This window comes from Loxodonta africana, chromosome 24 (genome assembly GCF_030014295.1).
Source record: "Loxodonta africana isolate mLoxAfr1 chromosome 24, mLoxAfr1.hap2, whole genome shotgun sequence".
Classification (NCBI taxonomy): Eukaryota; Metazoa; Chordata; class Mammalia; order Proboscidea; family Elephantidae; genus Loxodonta; species Loxodonta africana.
The window spans coordinates 45,803,290-45,809,289 of record NC_087365.1 but is presented as its reverse complement, the minus strand read 5'-3'; positions in this window follow the sequence as shown (position 1 = coordinate 45,809,289).

Sequence of the window (6,000 nt, the reverse complement as noted above, 5' to 3'; positions counted from 1 at the left end):
ATTATCATTGGTGTTATTATTCATGGAGACAGTGACATTCACGTAGTTTACATTTTTGGTTTCAGGGTGTGAGACCACCACCACCCCTCCCGACTCCAGATCCTTGAGGTGGACTGATTTGTAACTTTGCTGAGACACGAATTCGAACTGGAAGTTGCAAGGCTGGTGAGTAGGAGTGGGAATGTGGCCAGCAGCTGCCTCCCCAAACAGCTTTATGTTTTTATTTAATATGTGAAGTCAGTTAACCTTCACCAGCACCCTGGGAGGCAGATGTCATTATCCCAGTTTTATAGGGTGATAAGTCTGAAGAAATTACAAGGCATAGACATAGTGGTTTAAGAATCTAGGCTAAGCAGTCAATGGACTTTCTGAGCCTCAGTTTCTTCTTCTGTAAAGCAGACCTTACAGCGCTTCTTTTATCAACTCAGCTGGAATCCTACTCATCTTTCAATGCCTAGTAACGTTTATCAGCTTATAATTACTTATTTTATTTTTGTATTATCTGATTACTGTCTGTCTCCCTTGTGGGGCTGTGAGTGCCATGAGGATGGGGACCATGTTTATTTGGTTCACCACTAGGTAGCCAGTGGCTGGTATATGTGGAGTACTCGACAAATATTTGTGGAAAGAACAGACATACACTCAGGTAGGGAACCCTTCCTAAAAGAAAGGGAGCCTCTCCATGTGTCACCTCCCACAGCCAGGCCTCCAAGGCTTGGCTCTCTAGCAAGAGTAGGCCTTCATTTCTTCCATGATGGCTGCCTCAGCTTCTCAACAAATGGTCAGTGAGCAGCTGCTCTGGATAAACCAGGCTGGTTCAATAAAACTCGTGGAAAAGTTTATTGGTGCTAAGGAAGAATAAGAATAGGCTGATAAAGGAGCTCCCCGCCCCCACTCAGACTCTGATTTCTAGGACTGGATTTAGGATTGGAGGGGATAAAGGCAAAGGATGATGCTTGAACACAGGAAGCAGCAACTCACCACCATGTTCCTAGCATGATTACCATGTCCTAAGAAATGACTGAGCCTTTGTTGTGTCTGCTCTGAGTGAAGCTCTTTACCAGGAGACTTGCCAGGGGGTGCTCCGTGCATAAAGAATGGGCCATGCAGTGGTTTGGAGAGCACAGATGCTGAAGGTCAGAGTCCACTTGTTCAAATCCCAGATCTGCCAATTAATAGCTGTACGGCAAACTGCTTAACCTCTCTGTGATCCGGGTTCCTCCTGCGAAAAATGAAAGTAATCATAATAATTCTTACTTCAGAGAGTTAGGGTGAAGGTTAAATTAATTCAGTATGTGAAGTCCCTAGGAGTAAACGAATTAATGTAAAATCCTTAAAACGACACCCGGTTCAAAAAAAAAAAAGGTATATTAGTAAGTGGTAATTATTTTTATTTACTGGGTCCCTCCTATGTGCTAGACATTTCGCAAATGTCATTGAGTAGACTCCCTCAATGCCCTCCTGCAGCACTACACACACACACAAACACAGCCAGTGTTGAAAGCTGATTTCCTAATGCCCAGCAGAGAGCGTGGGACTCACACAGAAGGCTTGAGCACGCTCCAGTGGTGCAAGGCAGCTGACTGCTCCCTGGACCTAGGCCTCCCAACCCTTTCCCAGAGTCCTCCGCCCCTCCCTCAGGCTTCCACTCACAGAAGCACACCATAACCCCCAGTTCCTGGAAGAACAATCTTCCCAAATTAAGTTATAGTGAGTTATGTGAACCCCCAACCTGCAAGAGCTGATGCTAGACTGGCTGTCTGCCTCTTGCCCTTTGCTTCCCACTTAGAGAACCAAGTCACCATGAATTTTCTTAATGATATTTTATTCGCCTGTTTTAATCATTTTTCTTCTCTTTCTGAGGCAAAGTTATCTTAAGAAAGACAGCGTAATGTGCAGAAAAGACACAGGCCTTGAAATGAGACAGAACTAGATTTGAATACTGGCTTCACCACTCAACCAAATAGCCCTGAGCAAACATCTAAACCTCTCTGTGCCTAAGGTTCCTCATTTATGTAATAAAGCCAATAAAAGTGTCGCTATGAGTTGGAATTGACTTGACGGCACTGGGTTTGGTTTTTGGAATAAAAGTGTGTACTTCATAGGGTTGTGAGGACCAAACAAGATAAGCCATTTAAAGACCTTAGCATAGTCTCATATGTATTCAGGCTTAAGTGTTTGAAAACAGAATGAACCGAAGAATGAAATGTCCAAATATCTTGTTTCCACTGAGCAATATAAATAGAAAGACATGCACTTGGAAGTCAGACAGACTTAGTTAGGCACCAGTCAGGCTGTGAGACCTTAGCATGTCTCTTCATATTTCTAACCCTCGGCCTTCCTCTTCTGTAAAATGGGCACCCTAATACTCCATAGAGAGTTCAAAGTTTTAAACGAGATAATGTACATGAGAGCCTCCAACGTAAGTCTTAACATGTAATAGGCCCTATTATGGATGGAATTGTGTTCCCCCAAAATATGTGTTGGCATTCTAACCCCTAACCCTGTGGGTGTGATCTCATTTGGGAATAAGTTTTTCTTTGATGTCTTAACAAGGCCATATCAGGGTGTCCTAAACCTAATAACTTCTATGTTATAAAAAGAACAGATTAGAGACTAGAGAAAGCACCAATCCAGAGGCTAGATGCCATGTGAAGATGGTCAAGAAAACAAGGAACACAAAGGCTACACCAGCTGAAACAGACAAGGATCTTCCCCAAGAGCTGACAGAAAGCCAGCCCTCCCCTAGAGCAGGTGCCCCGAATTCAAACTTCTAGCCTTCTAAATTGTGAGAAAATAAATGTCTGTTCTTTAAAGCCACCCCGCTGTGGTATTTCTGTTACAGCAGCACTAGGAGACTAAGACAGGCTCACAACAAATGCCGGTTCTATTCCTTTTAGCAGATAAACACAGGTTTTTACATCTATAAAGTACCACGCCAAATCCTTCTGTTGTTGTGGCAGGGATTGTATTTTGACAATAATTGTATGTGGGAAGGGCCATGATTAACTCATGAGCGTTTAGGAAGATTCAAACATCAGTCCAGTTCATAGGGATACTCCATTTACCTGTGGTTTCTTTTTATTCATTTGTTCAGCAATGAAGTAAGTAGATACTGACCACCTATGATGTACTAGGTATGCTGTAGGTACGGGGGATACAGCTGTGAACAATAGAGTCAACATTCCTGCTGTCATGCTGTCATGGAGCCAGCCTCCAGTGGGGAAGCCAGAAAACAAGAAAAGTAATATAACATCAAGTGGTATGAAGATAAAAGCAGGCTACAGGAACAGAGTCAGGTAGAGAAGCTGGGTTTTAAGAGACAGAGTGCCGAGGGAAGGCTGGTCTGAGGAGATATGAGAGCATAGATCTGAATAAAGTAAAGAAGTAAGCTGTGCGATGATCTGGGGGGAGAGCAGTCCAGGAGAGGGAACGGCATTCCAGCAGAGGGAACGGCATTCCAAGAGAGGGAACGGCATTCCAAGAGAGGGAACGGCATTCCAAGAGAGGGAACGGCATTCCAGGAGAGGGAACAGCAAGTGCAAAGGCACAGAGGTGGGAAGAAATTGTATGTTCGAAGAATGGGAAATCAGACCTGTCAGCCTCACACCAAGTAAGTATGGGAGAGTAAAGTTAGATGAACTCAAAGAGGTAGCCAAGCGCCATATTATCTAGGGTCTTGAAGACCGTGGTAAAGATTTTATCTTTCTACGCCTCCTGCCACTCTAACGGTGGGGCATTTATAGCACAGGTAGATGCCAGTGGGAATGACAGAAGCATTGATGTCATAGGGCGGGGGGGATAACTGCCGAAGCCAAATGTCTGAGAAGACGAGGGAGATGAAATCTACGGTACACCTGTAGGGTTGACCCTAGATTGGAGCAGGGGGTGGTTCATCAACAGTAACAGGAAGGAAGGCAGAGCGCTTAGGTACCAATGCAGGTGGACTGGGGGATTTGATGATGAGAAGATGAGATCATTTTCTCCTTGCTGTTTCTATATATATATATATTTTTTTTTTTTCTTTCAGAGAAATAAGAAGGTTATCAACTAACAGTGAGCAGTTGAAGGCAGGAGGGAGGAGAAGATGCGAGGCAGCCTTTGGGAGAGGAGAGTGAACTCACCAGGATTATGCGGTGCAGCGGGCTTGCCTCACGGTGGGAGGACCCCCTTTGAGCCAGAAGGGTTCTAGCCCTGTTCAGCTGCTGGGGACAGGTGTGGAATAAGTGGTGAGCTGGGTTTAAATACGGTTGGGATTTTCCAGGTAAGATGGAGAGAGAAGGGAACACAGAAACTGGGGGTGAACACACGAGGTGATTATTGTGAAGACCAGGGTTCTAAGCCAGGCAAAGAGGGAAGTGAGGCCACAAAGTGGATGACAGGTTACTCAAACATAGAAGATCAATGGATTAGCACCTGGGGGCCTAAAAACTAACTGGGAAGGGTATTTTGATATGCCCCATTTTAAGATATGAGGGACTTTTCCTAATTGCTGTTGAGTTGATGCCAACTCATGGCAAATCCACGGGTGTCAATGTAGAACTGTGCTCCACAGGGTTTCCAGTGGATGATTTTTTGGAAGTAGATTGCCAAGCCTTTCTTCCAAGTTGCCTCTGGGTGGACTTGAACCTCCAACCTTTTGGTTAGCAGCCAAGCACGTTAACGATTTGCACCATCCAGGGACTACAATTAAGGGACCATCATAATTTAAACTTGCATTATGGTGTTGGCAAAGAAAATTGAATATACCATGGGCTGCGAAAAGAATGAACGGATCTGTCCTGGAAGAAGTCCCGCCAGAACGCTCCTTAGAAGTGAGGATGGCGAGACTTCATCTCACATACTTTGGGCATGTTATCAGGAGAGATCAGTCCCTGGAGAAGGACATCATGCTTGGTAAAGTAGAGGGTCAGCAAAAAAGAAGGAAGACCCTCAACGAGATAGATTGACGCAGTGGCTGTAACAATGGGCTCACGTGTAACAATGACTGTGAGGATGCTGCAGGACCATGCCGTGTTTCCTTCTGTTGTACATAGGGTCATTATGAGTCAGAACCAACTCAATGGCACCTAACAACAACAACATAATTAAAAAAAGCCAAAGCCTACAATTTATTCAGCACTTATTATATGCCAAATACAGTGCTAAGTGTTGTATAATCACCTTATCTCATTGAATTGTCATGACAATACATTATATTTGGTAGTATTATTATCCCCATTGTACAGATCAGGAAACTGGGGCTCAGAGAGATTTAGTAACTTACCCAAGAACACACAGCTGGTAAGTGGCAGGGAGATGATGACCAAGCCTAAGATCTTAGCTATAATGCTCTACCATGATCCAGACACTGCTGGGTTCTCTTAATCACAACATTCACTTCCAGCTACTTCTCTTCCTTGATCCCAGCCTGAAAACAGGGCACCTTGCCTCAGTTGCCCAGTGGCAGCAGCCGAGGGTGGGAGATTCAGATGATTATTTCTCCACTATGTGCAGTCTTGGTCGAGCTGTCAGTCAAGGTGCCTGCCCTCCTCACTTAAAACCCAAAAACCCATTGCCTTCAAGCTGATTCTGACTAATAGCAACCCTATAGGACAGAGTAGAACTGCCCCACAGGGTTCCAAGTCTGCTTAACCTCTGTACCACCAGGGTTCCTTCTCCTTAGCTAAGGGGTGGCTACAGTACCTGAGCTAGGCCAGTTAGACTCTTGCTCAAGGGTCCCTGACTCTTGAGCTCTGATTGAAGAAAGGGGAGAAAAGGATGGAATGGATTCATCTTAACTACCTAAGCATCCCTGTCTCTGTCCTTTCCTAAGCCTGGTTCTCCAGCTTCCCGTCACTTCTGTGAGTTAGCCACTAGCCTGCCAACAATCTCCTTTTCTCCTGAAGTTACCAGGAGTTGGCTCCTGAGGCTGGCAATCAAAGAACCTGCACTGGCACATCAGGAAGAAAAAAGACAAAGTGTTGTAAAGCTAAAGTGAATGATTCACTCCTTGAATAA